Source organism: Olea europaea, unplaced genomic scaffold, assembly GCF_002742605.1.
Source record: "Olea europaea var. sylvestris unplaced genomic scaffold, O_europaea_v1 scaffold941, whole genome shotgun sequence".
NCBI lineage: Eukaryota > Viridiplantae > Streptophyta > Magnoliopsida > Lamiales > Oleaceae > Olea > Olea europaea.
This window is the reverse complement of record NW_019267904.1, coordinates 230,657-252,105: the sequence shown is the minus strand read 5'-3', so window position 1 is coordinate 252,105 and position 21,449 is coordinate 230,657.

The following is a 21,449-nucleotide window of genomic DNA, read 5'->3' as shown; positions in this document are numbered from 1 at the left end:
CTCTGGGGCAAGGATTGTCTTGGAGAGCCCCGAAGGCCACAAGCTAAATTGCGCAGTAAGGTTCGGCTTCAAAGCCTCGAACAACACTGCCGAATATGAGGCCCTTCTAGCAGGCCTTAGACTGGCAAGAGAAATGTAGGTCAGAAGGTTCTTAGCAAGCAACGATTCTCAGCTTGTAGTGAGCCAGGTCAATGGAAACTTCGTGGCCAATGACAGTAGCATGGTTGCATACTTGAAATTGGTTCTGGACCTGGTCCCTCAGTTTGAAAGGTTTGAACTGATTCAAGTCCCACGCCTAGAGAATACACATGCAGACGCCCTTTCAAAATTGGCTAGCGGCAAGAATTCTGAGCTATTAAAGGTCGTCCCTATTGAACACTTATCGAAGCCCTCCATTTTCGGAGGAGAAGAGTTACTTTGGATAGAAGGCACCCCATTATGGATGCAGCCCGTCATCGCCTATCTAAAGGATAAAAAAACTACCTACTTCTTGAAGCAAGGCGAGGAAGTTGAGGAGAAGGGCTACGAACTTCATCCTGCAAGAGGATGTGCTATACAAAAGAGGCTTCGCCTCACCACTTCTTCGATGTGTGGGAGGCGAAGAGGCCACATATATACTTAGAAAAATCCATGAGGGAATCTGTGGAAATCACTCCGGATGAGCGACCCTGACACACAAGGTTCTCCGTCAAGGCTACTTCTAGCCGACCTTGAAAATGGATGATTGTCAGTTTGTCCATAAATGTGACAAGTGCCAGCGCTTCTCAAATATTCAAAGGCAGCCTTCTCAGAGCCTCTCCGTAGTGACCAGCCCCTGGCCATTTGCCAAGTAGGCCATCGACTTCATTGGTCCACTTCCAAAAAGAAGAGAAAGCGCGACATTCACCATTGTCGCCATTGACTACTTCACCAAGTGGGCCGAGGCTGAACCTCTTCCCAAGATTACCGAGGCGAATACTATGAAATTAGTTTGGAAGAATATCATCTACAGGTTCGACATTCCTCACTCCTTAGTGTCCAACAACGAGAGATAATTCGACAACAGGAAAATGCGAGAATTGTGCGACGAACTGGGAATAAAAAAGGATTTCTCAACGCCTCATCACCCGCAAGCAAATGGACAAGTTAAAGCAGTAAACAAAATTATCAAGCATACTTAGAAAAGGAAGCTTGACACCTCAAAGGGGACTCGAGTCGATGAGCTTTCTCACGTTCTCTGAGCCATCAGAACCACCAATCGAACTTCAATAGGAGAAACACCATTCTCAATGACATACGGAGCCGCGGCCATGAGCCCGATCGAGGTTGGGTCCCATCGCACCGTCGAATACACTTCAACGAGATCAGTAATGACGAAGCCCGAGTAAACGAACTCCACCTCCTTGAAGAAAAGAGGGATACTTCCTAGGTGAATTTGGCAAAGTATCATATAAAGATGACCCGCTATTATAACTCCAAGGTCAGAAATCGAACTCTTCATCTAGGGGACCTCATCCTCAGAAGGGTTTTCCAGTCATCAAAGCCAACCAGGTCCAAAGTGTTGGGACGGAACTGGGAGGCTCCTTATCGCATCCGCAGAGAATCCTGACCTGGCACTTTCAAAATTGAAGACATGGTAGGAAAAGCACTACCTCATCAATGGAATATCGAACACTTGAGGAAGTACTATCAGTGATGAGCTTTTGTTTCGATCCGATCTCAATGTTGTCTAATAAATGTATGTCCTGATCCGATCTCGTTTGTAATTTCCCTAGTTTACTAAGTGCTGAAAATGCCATAGTAAAGAGTTATGTAACTTCTCTAAGTAATGATACTTCAGTTCTTTGTCACATCGGCTAGTAAGTTGTTGCCAAAGTCCTTCAATATGTTTACTTAAGTGATCCAATCTTCTGATTATTGTTAAGAGGCGCTTAATGTTTACTTAAGTGATCCGATCTTCTAATTATTGTTAAGAGGCGCTTGATGTTTACTTAAGTGATCCGATCTTCTGATTATTGTTAAGAGGCGCTTGATCTATACTTAAGTGATCCAATCTTCTGATTATTGTTAAGAGGCGCTTAATCTTAAGTAATTGTCATTCATATACGTGTAAACAGATCAACACAATAAGAAAACAGAAGCAATGATACTTGGTAAAAAATTTCATTTCATTTACTTGAAATTGAATTACAAAGGAGGCCGAAGCCATTAAAAAATAAGTCCTATTCTACAGGAGGCCCTTCCTCGCCAGCCTTTGCCTCACCCGCCTCGGAGGCCTCTGGAGCGTCCTCGGCAAGCCTATCAGGCCGGCCTCCAGTAGGTCCCCTAAACTCTGCCTCTAAAGAGGAGATGTCCAAAGTCGGGTGGACCTCTTTCAGCCGATCCAATAAGCCTTGGGCACTCCAAGAGGCCCAAAAATTTGTAAAGTCATCGTACAGGGGATGCTCCTCGAAGTGGTCAATGAAATTTTGAACAACCACTTCCCCTGCCGACTTCCGTTCCTCTTTCAAGGAGGAAATTTCCTCAGATTGGGCCTCCGCCCTCTATTTCAGCTCCACTCTTTCTTTATTGGAGGCCTCGAGAGCCTCTGTGGCGAGTCAGTGGTGTTCATTTGCGTGATCACTCTTTGGGACATAGCGGCCACTTGATACTCCACCTCATAGAGCTCCTTCTTCAGCCGCTCTGTGTCTCCTTTAGTAGCCGCCAGCAGGGCCTCAGCCTCCCTTCTCCCTTTCTCTTCCTCCGCGGCCTTGGCCTGGGCCTCCCTCACCGCATCCCCATATTGCATCGCCTCTTCGAGGCATTTGGTGAGGTACTCCCTCTTGGCGTTGAGGTCTTTCACCAAACTTTCGAGTTGGATGCTGGTGCTCAGAGCCTGGGCCACGCAGGCACTATTGGCCGCTACTAAGTCCTCAACTGTGCAAGAGGTGGTATGGTCCCTCCATTCGTCGGTCCAGTACTTATTATGGACCACCACCACTGCAGTTGTTTTTGGGGGGAGAGCCTCCAGTACTTCCTTTACTGGCTCCTCGGAGTTCGTACCCAAGAAGTCTACCTATTTTAAGAGCCCCGGCACCTGGGTGAGAGGCATAGCAGCAACTGGCGCTGTGGGCAGGGCAAAGGAAGCCTCTGATAGCGCAGACATTTTCTCCAAAATGGCCACCCCGGTAGGAATTGTAGTTTGCCTCAGAACGGGGGGTGGCCTCGCCACCGTTGGTTGCTTCGAAGGGGCAGCAGGCTTTTTGCCCTTTCAAAGCAGATTGGCCTCAGGATCCTCAGGCACCTCCTCCTCCATCGGAGGTGGGAGCCTCTTGCTGGCATCCACTAAGTCCTCCATTTCCTTCTTATAGGTAGAGGAGGAGGTCTTTAAGGCCCTCGCTTCCGCCATCATCTTTTGTATGGTCTTGAAGTCGGGCCAGAGAGGCATCTTGTTATTCAAGTTATCTACAAGAAACAAGTAAATCATAACAAGTAGAAATGACTCAAAAGTATTGAAAGGTATTCGCTTCGAGATATTACCTTGTGAGGCCATCAGGTCGTGCGTCACAAAATGAAGGTTCTTCCTGATCAGCCAATGAAACAACCTCTTCTTTGGAGGCAGCTGATAAATGACGCAGATGATCTCGAAATTGTCAGAGGACAGCTCGTACCGAGGAAGAGTGCCTTCAAAAAAAAAAAATGAACATAAGTGTTAGTTATGATCCGAACCATAGAGAAATAAACAAGAAATATAGCTACAATACTCACTAAGTGATGAGTACTTCGTAGGGACCGTAAGAGGTCCCAGGGGGTCCCCTTCCATTGTGTCTCATCTCTCGGTAGCCCAGCACCACGAGCTCTTCCATTCCTTGATGGAGCTCGGCAGATCGAGCACGAAAATAGTGTGGGAACCCCAAGAGGTCAGGTAATACCAGCCCCTGGTCTTATCCCCCTTGGCTGTTACTTTGGGAATGTAGAGGGTTTGAAAAAAAGAGAAGGGCATCACCACCCCAAGTGACGCCTCTTTCCATAACATTTAGGAGCCCACCATTTAGCTCCAGGAGTTCGGGTTCAGTTGGGTCAGTGCTAAGCCATAAGACCTAAGCACCATCTGAAAGAAAGGGTAAATTGGAAGCCTAAGACCTGCCCTAAGGATCGCCTCGCTTATCGCCATGCACCTGGGCCTAAGGTAGCAGGCCTCTCATCAGGCTTGGGTAGGATCAGGTCTATACTATCTGATATCCTATATTCAGTCCTAAATCTTTCTAGACCGGCCCCCTTTAGCTTGGAGGGGTAATCCGATGCCCCCTAATGCATAGAGGTATCTGCCAGGCCACCCGACCTCTTCCAAATGTTCTCCCTCCCGAATATCGCCTGGGCTACTTCCGAGGAGGTCGCCACAATGGGCTCGTCTATCTGCACTAACTCCAGCCCCTTCCCTGAGCTAGCACTACCCTCAGAAGCCATTTTCAGAACAGAAATGTCTCAAATATTTACTAAAACTTACGAGTTTGAGTGTTCCCCAATCGAAAATGGTCAAAAAGTGGTATGTGTTCGCCGAAAAATCGAATTTCTCATAAAAAATTCTTGAAGAACATCGGAAATCGCAAAGAAGTTTGAGAGAAATGGGATTGTCTATTTTCGCAAGAGTGAAAAGCTCCAAAAACGCTCAAGCCCACCTTTTATAGAGCATTTCAACTAATCTCCACTGTTGAATTCAAATGCGATCAATCTAGGCCGTCCGTCGCATCATCCATCTAGGCCATTGAAATGAAACGCCGATTTGATCTACGCCTAAGATTTCGTTGTGGCCCTCACGCTCGTATAAAACGCGTAGCCTCAGTCACCACCAGCCATCAATAATAAGTAGCCGCAGCAGCTTTTTAGGGAAATGGGTGCTGCACCCAACTGTTACCTTGGAAATACGCAACAGATGTCAAATCATTTAACGTCAGATACGCCCGCCTCGGATCGAGCTCTTCACTCAACTTTACAAAGTTTAGACGCACCTGACGCGGAGTTCCCTATGGGTCATCGCCTCGATCATTGCGTTTCCTCCTAAGCTTTACAAAGTTTTAACCATCTCCCAACGCGTCGTCCTTTATGGGTCAGTGCACCAGTGGCAGATGAGTTCCTCACTCAACTTTACAAAGTTTAGACGCATCTGACACGGAGTCCCCTATGGGTAATCGCTACGTTATCTCCTAAGCTTTACAAAGTTTTAGCCATCTCCCAACGCATCGTCCCCTGTGGGTCAGCGCACCAGTGGCAGATGAGCTCCTCACTCAACTTTACAAAGCTTAGACGCACCTGACGCGGAGTCCCCTGTGGGTCATCACCTCGGTCACTGCGTTTCCTCCTAAACTTTACAAAGTTTTAGCCATCTCCCAATGCGTCGTCCCCTGTGGGTCAGCGCACCAGTGACAGATGAGCTCTTCACTCAACTTTATAAAGTTTAGACGCACCTGACATAGAGCCCCCTGTAGGTCATCGCCTCGGTCGCTGCGTTCCCTCCTAAGCTTTACAAAGTTTTAGTCATCTCCTAACGCGTCGTCCCCTATGGGCCAGCACACCGGTGACAGATGAGCTCCTCACTCAACTTCACAAAGCTTGGACACACCTGACGCGGAGCCCCCTGTGGGTCATCGCCTCGATTTTTGCGTTCCCTCCTAAGCTTTACAAAATTTTAGCAATCTCCCTGCGCGTCGTCCAGTTGGGCAGCATCTCGATCTCACATAAATTTTTCCCTCCAGTAGTAGCGAAGCTTTAGCGCATCTGCCTAGGATCAACGCTTCGCTGAACACAGACGAACGACCCTCAAGTTCTCACAAATCATGGTCCCCATCCTGAGGCATACATATCCGATCGGGAAGACAAGTCCACCCATGATATAAATATTCATACCTGAACTTGGAGGACCACTGTTACGTCCCTATCTGAACTACTTTGGAAAGTCCACCACCACATCATACAAGGTGTGGAACACTCATCCGAAGTGGTTCCGAAGTGACTTCACCAACGGTGACGATCTGCTATCACACTACGAGGTATAGGCAATTCTGTAGGACTGATCGTAGTGCCCTCGTCCCTGAATTCGAGGCGAAATGCACTCTAGGGACCTCTGTCAGAGGATCCGTCGCCAATTTCAGAATAAGATCTTTGTCAGGATCTTTTCTACACCTAAGATTTAAAGCGATTTGACGTCTCTATGAGGCTAGTTGATGTGACGTATCATCTTTATGTCAACTCAACTCGGGAGGAATAATTATCCGTCCAATCTATAGACGCAGCTGATTGACGCCTATGAGCAGACGCCTCATACCATCAGATGTATACACATGTCCCACATCCAACGGTCTCCTCACCTATAAATACCTAAGGCTTGGCAAGAGGCAAGGATAACGAAAATCTTACTACTTAGCACTCCATAACAAGCAAATATATTCTCCTCCCCACTATTTTGCACGACCTTGGTACTGTTCGAATCCCCTGAGCCTAACTTGACCATCGAAGTGTATACGGCTACCGCTACTCCCGCTGGTTCTACCCATGTGCTTCTGATCGTGTGTTGATTGTGCACAGGGATGAATACATGGAATGACTATCGGTTGACCACGTGGATGGTCCAATTTTGGAGGTCAACAATTTCAATGCCTATGGTGAAGAAATCAGTAAGTCATCAGACAATCCCTCCTGGAAAACTTACCTGCCTAGACCTCCAATGTTGGCTAAATATGATCTTCCCTCCTCTGTACTTCCTTCAAGTGATGATCAAAAAGTCTTCATTGGGAACTAAACAAACACTATGTAGATTGGGGGCAAGTTTTTGTGTTCTCTTGATGCATTTCCCTGTCAAAATAGGTAAGCTTCTAAATTATCTTGCTTGATTAAGTTCGCCATCCATATTGACAACTAAAATAAAATTTACATAGATTTTCTTCATGTTCAATACTAATAAAAGGAAATTATTTTTTCTCTCGATCTGTCTTAGAAACCTACAAAACAAAACAAAAAAATTATAAGCAAGCGGAATCAAGAAAATAAATTACCAAGTGTAGGAAAAAAAAAGCTTGTACTTGAAAAAATTAACTATAATACTAATTAAAAAGACATTTACTATGTCCGTGGTTCTTTGGATATGTTGACACGTATACCAGACAGCAACTCATGCACCTTCAATTCAGAAAATATCTTTTTCTTTCCTTTTTTTTGGTTTCAAAATTCTGACCATGTAGAATGTTCTTGAGGGAGATAAAACTTTGTGCAATAAAATGATAGTAATGTGCCCATGCCTTCACTTTCGATGAATTGAACATGAATAATGTTCCTCCTGAAAACATACAACCCAAGGAGGAAGATATCTTTCTCATTCTCATCCTCATTTCCACACACCCCCAATTCATATGAATCTTCTCAAGATTCATAGAATGGTCGGGTTTTAACTTGATAGTCTTCTCCAATTGGAGCCGAATAAAGTTTCTCCTGAAAACATACAAGCCAAGGAGGAAGATATATTTCTCATTCCCATTCTCATCCTCATTTCCACACACAACCGTTTTATACAAATCTTTTCAAATTCACTAAATTGTCAGATTTTAACTTGATAATCGTCTCCAATCTTCTCAAAATTTTTTTTAAAAAAATCCAAATTAAGAAATCAGTAAATTTTGCATTAATGCAGAAGCAGTAACCAAAAAAAAGGTGATGCACTCATTCAGTTTAAAGTGCAAAATCAGAGGTGTATCAGCAGAATTTTAATGAATTACTGATTTTGAGAATAATTTATATGTGTTGTTTGGAAATGGATAAAAATGTTGGAGACGACTTATAAAAAGGGCCATGTAAGGATTGGTTCTTGATATATTTGTTTGACTAGTTTTAACCCGCGAGAGCGTAATCAAAACACAATTTATATGAATGAAAATTTGGACAGAGTTTTGGTATAATGATTAATGAAAACAAGGATTAAGAAGGAATAGAAATAGAGAATAATCCAGGGTAAGACGTTATCTCTTTCCTTAAGACAAATTGCCCCACTATGGTGCTCACAGTGAATGACACTTGTCTCCCAAGATACAATAGATTCACAACTTGCGGTAGCAGCACTTCAAACCACAAGAAATCGACGAACTTTTGACATAATTTCCCCTCTACAAAGGAAATGTATGAAAATGCTATGGAATTAGAAAGGAGAGAATCGCAAGAGAAGAATGAATACTCAATGCAATTGGTGTATCCAAAACCATGTCCATAGGGTCCTATTTATAGATGTGGAAAGGTACAAATGAAGTAGTGTGGGCCAAAACATGCATCCTTTCAAAAAGTTTCAACACTTGGCCAAAACCTGCATCATTTCGAAAAATTGCAACACTTCATTTCTTCCAACTTTGGTTCCTCAATTTCTCATTCATCCGAAATTGGTTTCGAGATTCCAAATATACCACGACGATTTATTCGACGAGTAGAATAAGTTGATCTATTTATTTTTGTAATTTGACCATTGGATCAAGTCCGAATATTTGATCGAAGTTGACATGTAGTCACACCTTTTCATTTTTCAGTTTTATACACGTTTTCATTTTTCACTTTTACACACCTTTTCATTTTCCAATTTTTGGTTAATAATTTGAACCAATTCCTTCAAAAAACAATTAACATTCAATTACAGTGTTATTTAATTTATTATTATTTTTTAAGAGAGAAAAAACAGAAGAACCAGTTTATTCAACTCATATGTCCATTACATCATCTAATGCAACTGACTATACTATGAGACATGAGCTGGTCACAAATAAGGCTGGAGACTCAATATTCCTCTTTATACTGATGACCACATTGTGTCTGACTATGAAGATTGTCGAGAATAATTGCTTATGCTCTGACCTCATTAAAGAATCCATTGACTGCATAGGAGGATCTAGTCGAGTTTTCCAGAAACGGAGGAATGGATGCTTAGTCGAATGACCTGTCACGATTTTTCTCTTCGACTTCTAGTAGGACATTATTTAATTATCTTTATGGGTTGCTCAACTTATATCTCAAAAGGATCTTATCAATCGCAACCTTAAGTGATAGAGTCGTGGTACTTGTAACATGTTCAATCCCTATGAAATATTCATTTACATGTCCACTGCTATCTACATAACGTAAAACAATAGGAATTTACTTATATGTTGACACATCACGATATTCATCAACTAGAATAGAAAATAATGAATCACCAACATCTTTGATAATAATATTGATCGTCTCAACACAAGCACTTACTATATTCTAGTGAACATTAGGTGATGTCAACTTGCAATTTTGAGGAGCATTTTTCATTGTGACGACATTAATATATTCATTATGAGTAGCCGAAAATTGCAATTGGACTACGTAGTTACCTCGACTAAGAGAATCTTCAAATTCATCATGACCCCGAAATGAGTGCCCGTATCGCAATAGAATTCGAACAAAATCAATTACGCACTAAGACAAATAGTATATTCACTTTTTACTTGTTTTGACTGCTTGAAGAAAACTAATTGATTGTTTTGCTCGTGATACATCAAAGCTTCACTGCACTATCATGAACTCAAACATGAGTATTAAGCATTTTTTATCTTTCCAATATGTGCATTCTTCACCAACAAAAGAGTTGCCTCCTTGATTTTCATTACTTGTTTTGAAAAGATAACGATACAAACAATTTCTATATTGTACTCCAACCAGCACCTTTAAACAAAAAGGATTGAATTGTCTAGAAACTTTTACCTCAAATGGTCTTTTTGGAAATTCGTGATCTTGAGGCTGACAAGGACCCTTATGCATATATGCTTTTCGAACTTGATCTTGGATGTTAGTATATCAAAAATTGGTATCCTCAATCTAGGACTAGTGGAAGTTGTGTAACATCAAAATCCACTTAATTCAATATCTCTCCATCAACATTTTTTACAATCGATTTCTCTCTGAAGGGGGGTCAAACATTAATGGCATTAAGAATGGTTTCAATAAAAAACTAGTAGACTATTAGTGTCCTTAAGGATAATGCTGATGGATGCAAGTACTTGGTTTCAATAAACTACCTATTATTAAAGCAGCACCTCTATTCATTATGCAAGAAAACTAACTGGCCCTTAGATGAAAGAAGGGAGGTCCAATCACTGCAAACTGAAAGGAGGTCCAATTACTATGCTGAATTCTAAATTGAACTCCGTTACTTACATTTAACCCTTCAAAATTACCCTGGCCATTTTTCATTTTCTATAGGCCCTTTGGTTTCTATATTCTTTTCCATTTTTCCCTCATTTTAACATAAAACATTGCAGCTAAATTGCTGTACAAAAATCAGTAACCTAAATTGAATTAAGTAACATTAAACAATGAAAAATAAATAAATTCAGTGATATAAAGCATTGAAAACAAAATTCCTTCTTGTGACCCTGTACTACCTCGTCTTAAGAAAATATAAATAAGATTGAAATGAGAAAAAATCTTATTGAAAATTTGGGAAATTGGGCCAAAAGTGATGAAAGGTAGGTTACAAATTTGGGCTGTTTACTTTGTAACATTTTCTCAACATTAGTAGAATACGTATATATGTCTAAACATGAAGCTTCTCTAGAAGTATTCAAATCACAATGCATTACACATCTACCTAAACCCCATGTATTATTTAAAAAGTTTACTTATAAAAGAATGGATGATTAAGAATGTCAACATAGTTATTTACAAATTAAATGCATCTCATTTTGGATTTACACCATCCAAATCAGCATGCATCTACCAACTACTTGATACGACCCATCCCAAATCACCCTATGGACCCAAAATGTGATGTGCACCGATACTAAATGCGAGATCCACGACCAAGGCTGACGATAAGTTACTACAAGATATGTGATATAATCAAATGTTTATAAAAAAATATAATGCAATGGGCCAAAAATAATTATTTCATGTTTTACCAAAATGAATCATATCACTCAATATGTTGTGTGGCTCTAATTCTGAAATCATTAGGCTCTTCAAGCTATCAACAACCAACATTACCTAGAAGAATAATTTTAGAAAAATATAAATTGATAGCTCAGTGAGTGGAGGAGTTCAAAAATAATTATACTTTCTCATTTAAACATTTTTATTAAACATCGAGTTCATATCGTTGAAAAAGTTAATAAGTGATCAATAAGATTCTGTCTGAAAAAAATAAAAATAAATAAATAAATTTGTTTGACAGGGAGGAGGACATTTAGGCTAATGGTTCAAGAAAAAGAGTTCCAAATAACAAAGGGATATATCTCCTCTTCATATTTCTCAATGTCTACGTATACTGAACTAATGAGAGTATCAACGCATAGATTGTCTCTAATGGAATGTGGAATAGCATAATGCATGTTGAGAGCCAATCAATTGCATTACAAACCCTAGTCGAATTGATTTGTCGATGCATTCCCGCAAAAGCGGTGTAAGCATATAATCATAGTCAAGTCCATTATTCATTTACGACGCCTATATTTCAGAAGGTACAATCACTGTTTCCTTAATTTTCATAAATGTTGAGAAAATGCTACAGAGTAGACAACCTAAGAATTCATCAGTTGTTACCCAATGATTCATCAATTTTGCATAACTGGTGAGCAAATGTTAGTTATGAGAAACTTATTTTACAGGCGATATTCTGATCAACAAAGTTTTGCATTATTTCTAATTGGAGAATCCCCAAAACAGACAGCCTAAAGAATGAAGTTCAATCAAACGAGTCAAGGTGAAGGCCCAAACAAGAGGCCCAAGAATGCGGTAATGCCATCGCCCAAGTTTGCAAGTCGCTCAGAATCTGAACGAACGGGTGTCATACGGTCGCCCAGAGCTGTTATTCTACTCTCGCCCAAACCTTCAAGTCGCCTAAGGTGTCAACAAACATAACGCATCGTAATTATCAAGGAATGCAGTTATCAAGGCAGTTGTTAAAGCAGCCTTATCACGTTCCACAACTCAAGGAAGTCAATCGAAGGCAGTTGGACGATGAAAGATAATGACAGCAGTTAAAAGGCGGTTTCATGACAAAATGGCCACTACAAAGAAAGTGGGTAGTTATAGGACGATCAAGCAGTTTTCAGAATAGTTAATCACAAAGAGATCGTCTATGAGGTATAAAAGGGAGAAAAGGCGTAGAAGCAAAGGACCGAATCCAAAACTCTCGAACAAGAGAATATGTAATTTTCATTTCTTTAGATTTTAGACTTAAACACTTTCCTTTCTGTAACTCGTGTGCTTGCGCCCCTTGGAGGCACGTTGTTTTTTCGTTTCCAATTGTAAAGTTCATCGCCAATAAAAGAACACCCCTTTTTGGGACTTTGTCTCAAGAGGTTTCATCCCTTACACAATCGTCTGATCCCCTTTAATTGTTAGCGAGTTAACCCGCGCGAAACAACTTATAAAAGAATGGATGATTTAAGAATGACAACTTAGTTATTTTCAAATTAAATGCATCTCATTTTGGATTTACACCATCCAAATCAGCATGCATTTATCAACTACTTCGCTATATTCAATATCCAATATGTGGGAAGTTTATTAATAAAAATAATGAATTATTTAAGAACACTAACTTACTTTTTATCTAGTTCAAAATTTTGAGATGCACTGCAACAAGAACCTCAAAGCCTGATGTCACCAATGCTTACAATATCCAGGACTGTTTTATGCGTTTCATAGAGTCGTATGCTATGTCAATTTGGTTTCTACAAATTAAAATGCAGCCACCATTTTTCAACAACTGCCATTTCTATATTTTCTTTTTGATCTGCAACTATTTAAGAAAAGGGATCGCAGCTATTCATATATAAGATGGAAGGGTAGGCAAAATACAAATGAACATATTAGAATAGTTACAAAATTTAATTACTAAATGGAACCCACTTTTCTAATTAACTATTTTTAGAGAATAGCTTAATTACGTAATAGAATTTGTTTAGCTTACCCAAACATGCTCATAATGTAGTTTCAAAGTAAAACATAGCTCATAGCAGGCAATATATAATTGTTGGGAATTTACTTAAACATGCACATTGAAAATAAACAGTTTCAATTCCCACCAGAATTCATCTTTGTATTTAGATAATAAGTGTGATGATAAATATGCATTTTTCTTGATTTTGCAAACTGCTTTGCATTATCCATTTTTTAGCAACTTGAATCTGCCTCCCACAGCTGTCAAATTGTCCAGCCTCCAATGAAATCCACACAGAGAATAGATTGCAACTGTTAGAGTTTTTCCTCTTTTGCCAGCAAGAATAATGAAAACCATATGGATCTTAAACTCTAGCCATGTATTTATATAAACCCAAACGGGTTCGGCCCGGTCCGGTTCAATATTTAATTAATCCATTTAATTAAACCCGGTCTGTGAATTAATTAATCCAATTAATTAATTTAGGGATATAAATAATCAATCCAATTAATTAATTTATCAAACGATTGTTAAATTTATTAATTGGCAATTTGCAATCTTCCAATTCTCTTTTGTGTGCGACCCATTAGGTTCCCGACCACGATGCCTAACAACGTGAAATATTATTTTGATCTAATCAAAATTGATAAATTAAACACCCTTTTAATTTATCACAAATTCACTCTCGCCGTCCCAGATTGACATCTAGCAATGTATCAGGACAATACATGTGACGGGAAATGTCACGTGGTATGACAAAATCAAAACTGTTCATTTACCATGAAATTATAATCTCTTCGTCAATATGATCCGATCAACTATGAGACATGAAAGTGGGTCAATCTCGATTATCGATCATATCTTTCATTCTACTATTAAGTCAATATGAGTCGAAAACTCCTTTTCGACTTATATATACACCTTGGCAAAGGATTTTGTTATTGACTTAATTAAACGAAATGCATATCACAATCTCTTACTATCCTTACGAATCCTCTATTGGTCATTCACAACCTTCATATGGTCCTTGACGTACCCAGACAATGTCGTATTTGCGGCCCTTGGCAGAGCAATATCCAACATTGTCAAAGCATGATTGTCCTCATACAAGGCACTATGATGACCTCAAGTCATAGGACCAATTCCACTACGAACGGAGATTAACTACTAACACTCAGATAATTATCCATGTGGAATCTCTTAGCGGGTCTCCAATGTTTTGTTCTATAACAAAACATCCATGTGTTCATTTAAGTATCACCACACTTTAACTCGTGAGATCAGGTACTTACTTCACAAATAAGAAATGCCACACGTGATGGTCTATCTTTATTAACGATATCCGAATCTAGTTATTATTTACGACCACGGTTTGTTCAAGATCCAATCATACGTAATTTGTATCTCACAATCACAACTCCTTATGATTAACAAATCACTTAAACTTGGATCTTCAGACTCTATTATTTAATATTATTTATTACAAAATTAATTTAAATAAATAATAAATCTTGCCAAAATTAAATACATTAAACATATTAAAAATGTTTACAACCTAAATCGATTGGATTTAGAGCATAACACTTACAAACTCCTACGTGCACTAGATCCAATCACTCATGTATCTAATACCATAATCATCCACATGGCGATCATGTTTCTGTTGTAACAACGGCTTTGTCAGTGGATCAACAATATTGTCATCTGTGGGAACTCGCTCTATCGTTACGCCATTTCTTTGTATAATCTCCCTGATGAGATGATATCGCCTTAGCACATGTTTGGATCGTTGATGAGACCTCGGTTCCTTCGCGTGTGCGATGGCTCCATTGTTATCACAATACAAAGGTATGGGATTAACAATGCTGGGAACGACTCCAAGTTCATTAATGAACTTCTTGATTCAGACAGCTTCCTTCGCAGCTTCAGAAGCAGCAATGTACTCAGCTTCTGTTGTTGAATCAGCGGTTGTCTTCTATTTGAAACTTTTCCAACTAACCGCTCCATTGTTGAGAGTAAACATATATCCTGATTGAGACTTGCTATCATCTTTGTCAGTTTGAAAGCTGGAATCAGTATGCCCATGAATTTTCAGTTCATTTCCTCCATAGATCAAGAATACATCTTTAGTCCTTCTCAAGTACTTAAGAATGTTCTTAACCACTATCCAGTGTTTCTCACCAGAGTTTGCTTGAAACCTGCTTGTAACATTTAGAGCATATGAAACATCTGGTCTCGTACATAGTATCGCATACATGATAGATCCTATCATCGAAGCATAAGGAATCTTATCCATGTGACTCCTTTCATCATGTGTTTTAGGACACATATCTTTTGAGAGGTAAATCCCATGTGACATGGGACATAAACCTCTTTTAGACTCTTCTATATTAAATCTTGTACGAAGATTGAGATAAGCCGAGTAATCTTTTAGATCTATCTGTATAGATCTTGATTCCCAAGATATACGTTGCCTCTCCCATATATTTCATGGAGAAATTTTTTGACAACCATAATTTTACCAATTGAAGCATTGGGATATCGTTTTCCATTAATAATATGTCATCGACATATAATATTAGGAATACGACTGCACTCCCACTTGTCTTCTTGTAAACACACAGTTCATCTTCATTTTTGATAAAATCAAATCTTTTGATTGTCATCAAAACGGAGATTCCATCTCCTAGAGGCTTGCTTTAATCCATAAATGGATCGATTTAGCTTACATACTTTGTTGGCTCCTTTGGATTCAAAACCTTCAGGCTGTGTTATGTATACCTCCTTTTGTAAGTTTCCATTAAGGAAAGCAGTTTTAGCATCCATTTGTCATATCTCATAATCATGGTATGCAGCTATTGCAAGCAAAATCCGAATCGACTTCAGCATGGTGAAGTAAGAAAAACCACCTCTGGCAGTTATTGACATGAGTCCACATACATCAGTATGTATTAGTCCCAACAATTCTGTGGTTCTTTCTCCTTTTCCAGTAAAAGGAAACTTGGTCATTTTGCCTAACAGGCACGACTCGCATTTGTCAAGTGATTCAAAATCAGTTGACCCCAAGTATCCATCTTTATGTAACTTGGAAATGCGTTTGTCGTTAATATGACCCAGTCTGCAATGCCAGAGGTATGTATTATTTAGATTATCACTTTTATGCCTTTTATTTTCTATATTCATAATAGACGATTCAGTATCAAGAATATAAATTCCATTTTGCAACACACCACAACCATAAAAGATCTCATCTTTATAAAATGAACAACGATTGTTCTTAACATTAATTGAAAAACCATTCATGTCCAAACACGAAATAGGAAAAATGTTTTTAATAATGGCGGGAACAAAATAGCAATTTTCTAATTCTAATACTAAGCCCGAAGGTAGTGGTAAGAAGTATGTCCCTACAGCTAATGCAGCAACTCTTGCTCCATTTCCCATGCACAGGTCAACTTCTATTTTCTGCATGGTCTACTTCTCTTTAGTCTCTGCATATTTATACAAATATGAGATCCACATCCGATATCTAATACCCAAGAAGCTAATGAGGTAGACATATTAACCTCGATAACAAAAATACCTGAAGTAGAAGCTTTAGAAGACTTATTTCCCTTCAAGCTAGCGAGGTAAGCCTTGCAGTTTCTCTTCCAATGACCTTTCACTCCACAGTGATAGCATGTGTCATTAGATTTGGTATTGTCCTTGCCTTCTTTGACTGCTTTATTATTGCCCTTAGCCTTTTTAGATTTTTTTTAAAACTTTCTTTGATTTTCCTCTTAGTGCCCTTAAAGGAATGAATAGTTAAGATATGCCCAGTGCTAGCCTTGACATTGGGCTCCATAGTTTTAAGTATATTAAACAACTTAGAGAGTGTGCATTATATCTTATTCATATTGAAGTTCATAATGAACTGTGAATAACTATTGGTAGAGATTGTAGAACCAAGTCAATACTTTGTTAATGATCCATGATAAAATCCAGTGAACCCAGTTTTTCAATGAAACCAATCATCTTTAGCACATGAGCACTGACTGAAGATCCCTCTGCCATTTTGCACCGGCATAATTGTTTAGAGGTCTCATGCCTCTCCACACAAGATTTTTTATCATACAACTCTTTGTGATGAAAAATCATAGTGTAAGCATCCATACCCTCATGTTGCTTCTGCAACTCAGGTGACATAGGTGCAAGCATCACACATGCTGCAGTGTTATCGTCATCACTGTGTTTGTTTTAAATAGCCACCTCTTCCTAAGTGGAATTTTCAGTAGGCACTACTGGAAAGGGCTGCTCAAGGATATATCCAATTTTCTTATGCTTGAGAACGATTCTCAAATTACGGTACCAATCGAAAAAATTTGGTCCAGTCAGTTTGTTGGCATCCAGTATGCCTCTCAAATTCATATGACTACTCATGATTCAAAAACTATAAATGACGAAAAAACATAGAATTAATATGTATTATAATGCATATGCATAAATTCAATATGGACTTTAATTAAACGTGCACCCATTGTTTAAAATAAATTCATGACCCTCATACATAAATTATTTGAATCTACATTTGATTCCCAGTGGGCTGGGATCCCATTCGTTGTATCAAGATCTTGAATGTACTCAACAAATCATAATAAAACATTTGGGTAGATATTATTATCAATTGTATCTCCATACAACTCCTAAATCATTAAGCTGATAACTCTTTTGTCTTCACACATCTTATGTGTTAGCTTAACATGCCTCTAAAATTTATCTCCTTGAGTGTACTCAATAAAAGATAAATTTTAGTTAAGTCAAATCCATCATTCAGAAATATCAAATATATATATATATATAAACATACATCTACTATGCGAATAAATATATATAAGTAATAGTATGGATGATTATGAACTTGTTCTATCTAGTTTTCCCGAACCAAAGGGAAGACTAGTTGGTCAATTTCTAAGGGGTATAACATTGGATCAACACCAATGCACTATCTCCATGGTGTCCACCTCTTCTTGCGCCTTCAATTAGTCAAACTACAACTAGTTGGCACGCAGGCCTAAAAGAAATCGGACTCACAGGCCCATAATAATAACAATAACAATGGACTCGCAGGTCCAATATAATAAAGAGCTCGCAGACCCCATAACAACAATAATAACAACGGACTCGCAGGTTCAAAACAATTAAGGGCTCGCAGGCCCATAAAACAAAAAGAAGTAAATCAACCATTCAACACATCCATATAGTCGAGTCCATAATCATCCATAAACATTCATCACATAAATATTTTCTATGTATAATATCTAATATTATATGCAATGTCTCATAAATCTAGCAATTATAGTCATCAAAACTAATTCAAAATTTTGGATCGAGATAATTAAATAATTGATTAATTAACTTAATTGGCGGGCCTATTTAATTAAAATCAAATTTTAACTAAATCCCGAATTAGAGTCCAACTCTAATTTCATAACTATTGGGCGAAGTAATTTAATCAAAATCAAATTTTAATTAATTATTAAATTAGAGTCATACTCTAAATTTTAATTTGCATTAGGAAGTGGTATTAATTGAAATCAAATTTTAATTAATATAATATTAGAGTCCAACTCTAATAAAATTGAATTAATAATTTAATTTAGGACAAAATTTCCAAATAAAATAAAATTCAATTAAGGGTCAAAATTAAATATTTAAGTTAAAACCTAATTTTAACAAAAATATAAAAGTCGTCAAATTTTAAATAAATTAGGGTATAGGTCAAACCCAATTAAAACATCATTTTAAAACCAATTCAAAATTCAATTCAAAACCATTTTGATAATTTACAAATTTGACCAAAGTTGGAAATTAACACCAGACTCTTCCAAATAAAAAATTGCAAAACAGGTCCCCCTTTTAAAATTTGCAAACTGACCCTATTTTCGTAATTGTAACCAGGGGCCTCTAATTGCATTATTTGCAACAGAGGCCCCCATCTTCACCAAAACCCTAAGTTTTTTTTTCCCCCTTCACTGTTGGCGGCGCCCCACCCAACAGCTAGCGGGGGAACTGCTGGCAGTTCCCTCGGCCCCGCCAACAGCAGCGGCAGCAAGGCCGCTGCAGTCTGTGGCACCTGCAGGCGCAGCAGCGCGCGCTGTCACCACCGCCCCACTGCCTCGATCCAAGAAATTTTTTTTTTGTTCTTTCAAAATCAGATTCTGAAAAAAATAAAATAAAACTAAAAACTATATTTGCTAGATTTAGGGATGAACATAATTAAATCAACTTTTAATTTAAACAACATGTAAATCAGTTTCTAACAAATACAAAGTTGGTTCTGATACCACTGTTGGGAATTTACTTAAACATGCACAGCGGAAATAAACATTTTCAATTCCCATTCAGAATTTAGCTTTATATTTAGATAAGAACTGTGATGAGAAATATTCATTTTTCTTGATTTTGCAAACTCCTTTGCGTTATTCTTTTCCAACAACTTGAATCTGTCTCCCACAACTGTCCAATTGTCCAGCCTCCAATGAAATCAACACAGAAAATAGACTACGACTACTAGGATTTTTTTCCTATTGTGCCAGTAAGAATAATGAAAACCTTATGGACTTCAAACCCTAACCATGTATTTATATAAATTCAAACGGGCCCGGCCCGATCCGGTCCAATGTTTAATTAATTTATTTAATTAAACCCGGTCCGTGAATTAATTAATCCAATTAATTAATTCGGGAATATAAATAACAAATCCAATTATTTAATTTATCCAACGACTATTAAATTAATCAATTGTGTAACGCCCCGACCCCTAGTGGATCGGAACGCTACTTACTTTACTTAACTTAACCGGTGGTTTAGTAACAAGTGTATACGTTTCAGCGGAAGCTTATATTTTCGGATAATAATTTAAATAACAATACTTCAAATATTTTAAACAAAAACACTGAATCATTTTTCAAAACAATAAAATGTAATTTATTTGAAAAAAACATAACTTGTTCTCGCATTCTGTGTTATTCAAAACTTTAAAAAAATAACATTGGAAAACATTTCATAAAAATAAATCCAAATCATTTATTCACCGAATTTCCATGGGTTCGTTGCATCACTCTCCATCTTCTCTTCCATCCATGCCTGAGGTAGAATTCGTTCAATATGTAGAGATGGGATTAAACCCATGAGTTAAAAACTCAATAGGTGCCATAGGTACATTCGTGATCAAACTATATATTTCAAAACATTAACTTTATAACTTTTCATACATGCCGTACCCGAAGACACCATTTGACATGAAGGGGTATGCCGTACCCGAGGGCACCATTTGATATACGAACATTTCTTCAACATAGAGGGATATGCTGTACCGGAGTACCATTTGACATACAACAATTAACATAGAGGGATATGCCGTACCGGAGTACCATTTGACAAACAAACATTAACATAAATCGAAACTTATAACTTAACACGATTTAACACATTGCACCTCTATCTACCTTGATTGATGCTTTTGAAATTTTGAAAACTTGGATTGAAAACTTCAACGAAATTTGGATGTTGAAAGAAATGCACTCCTTGGATGTTTGAAAATCGTTGAGAATTGATGCTTGAAAATAATTCTTAAACTTCTAGGAAAAATAGATTTCCTCCCTCTCTCTTTCTCTCTTGAAAACTCTTTCTTTAATATGTAAAAGCTCTTACTTTTGGTGTGAGAAAAAATGAGTGAAATGAGGTCTCTATTTATAGGTAAATATCCCATAACTTAAAGCAAATGAAGGGTCATATTTCATTTAAGAGAGAAAACATGGGTGCCATTTAAGTTTGAGGTTAAATACTTCAATTTAGTGGGGTTTTTATTGCCAAAAATGTGGGTGGCCCTTTGAGGAAATAATTGATGAAAATAAATATTTAAATTCTAGAGAAAAACGAGAATTTTCATTTTAGGCAGTTTTGGTCGACCGGTTGTAGTCCGGTTGACACTGCACAATTTTCAGTGTTTCTATCATACCTTTTTCTCTCGATATCCGATTAAGATAATTCAAAGTACGTTGGAAAGCTAATTTAAAGAGCTACAACTTTTATTTAGATATCATTTTCCAAATCGAATGTTTCCTATGTCGAAAATGGGTTTCAAATGAGACTAAAAATCTGAAGTATACTTTAATCATCCAATACTCATGTTTTAGTGCCACTAAGGTGTCTAGAATTATTTGGGGTTCTACAAATTGACAATTTGCAATATTCCAGTTCTCTTTTGTGTGCGACCCATTAGGTTCTCGACCACGATACCTAACGACGTGAAATATTATTTTGATCTAATCAAAACTGATAAATTAAACACCCTTTTAATCTATCACAAATTCACACTCGCCGTCCCAGATTGACATCTAGCAATGTATCAGGGCAACACATGTGACGGGAAATGTCACGTGGTATGACAAAACCAAAACTGTTCGTTTACCATGAAATTATAATCCTTTCATCAATATGATCCCATCAACTACGAGATATGGAAGTGTGTCAATCTCGATTATCGATCATATCTTTCATTCTACTATTAAGT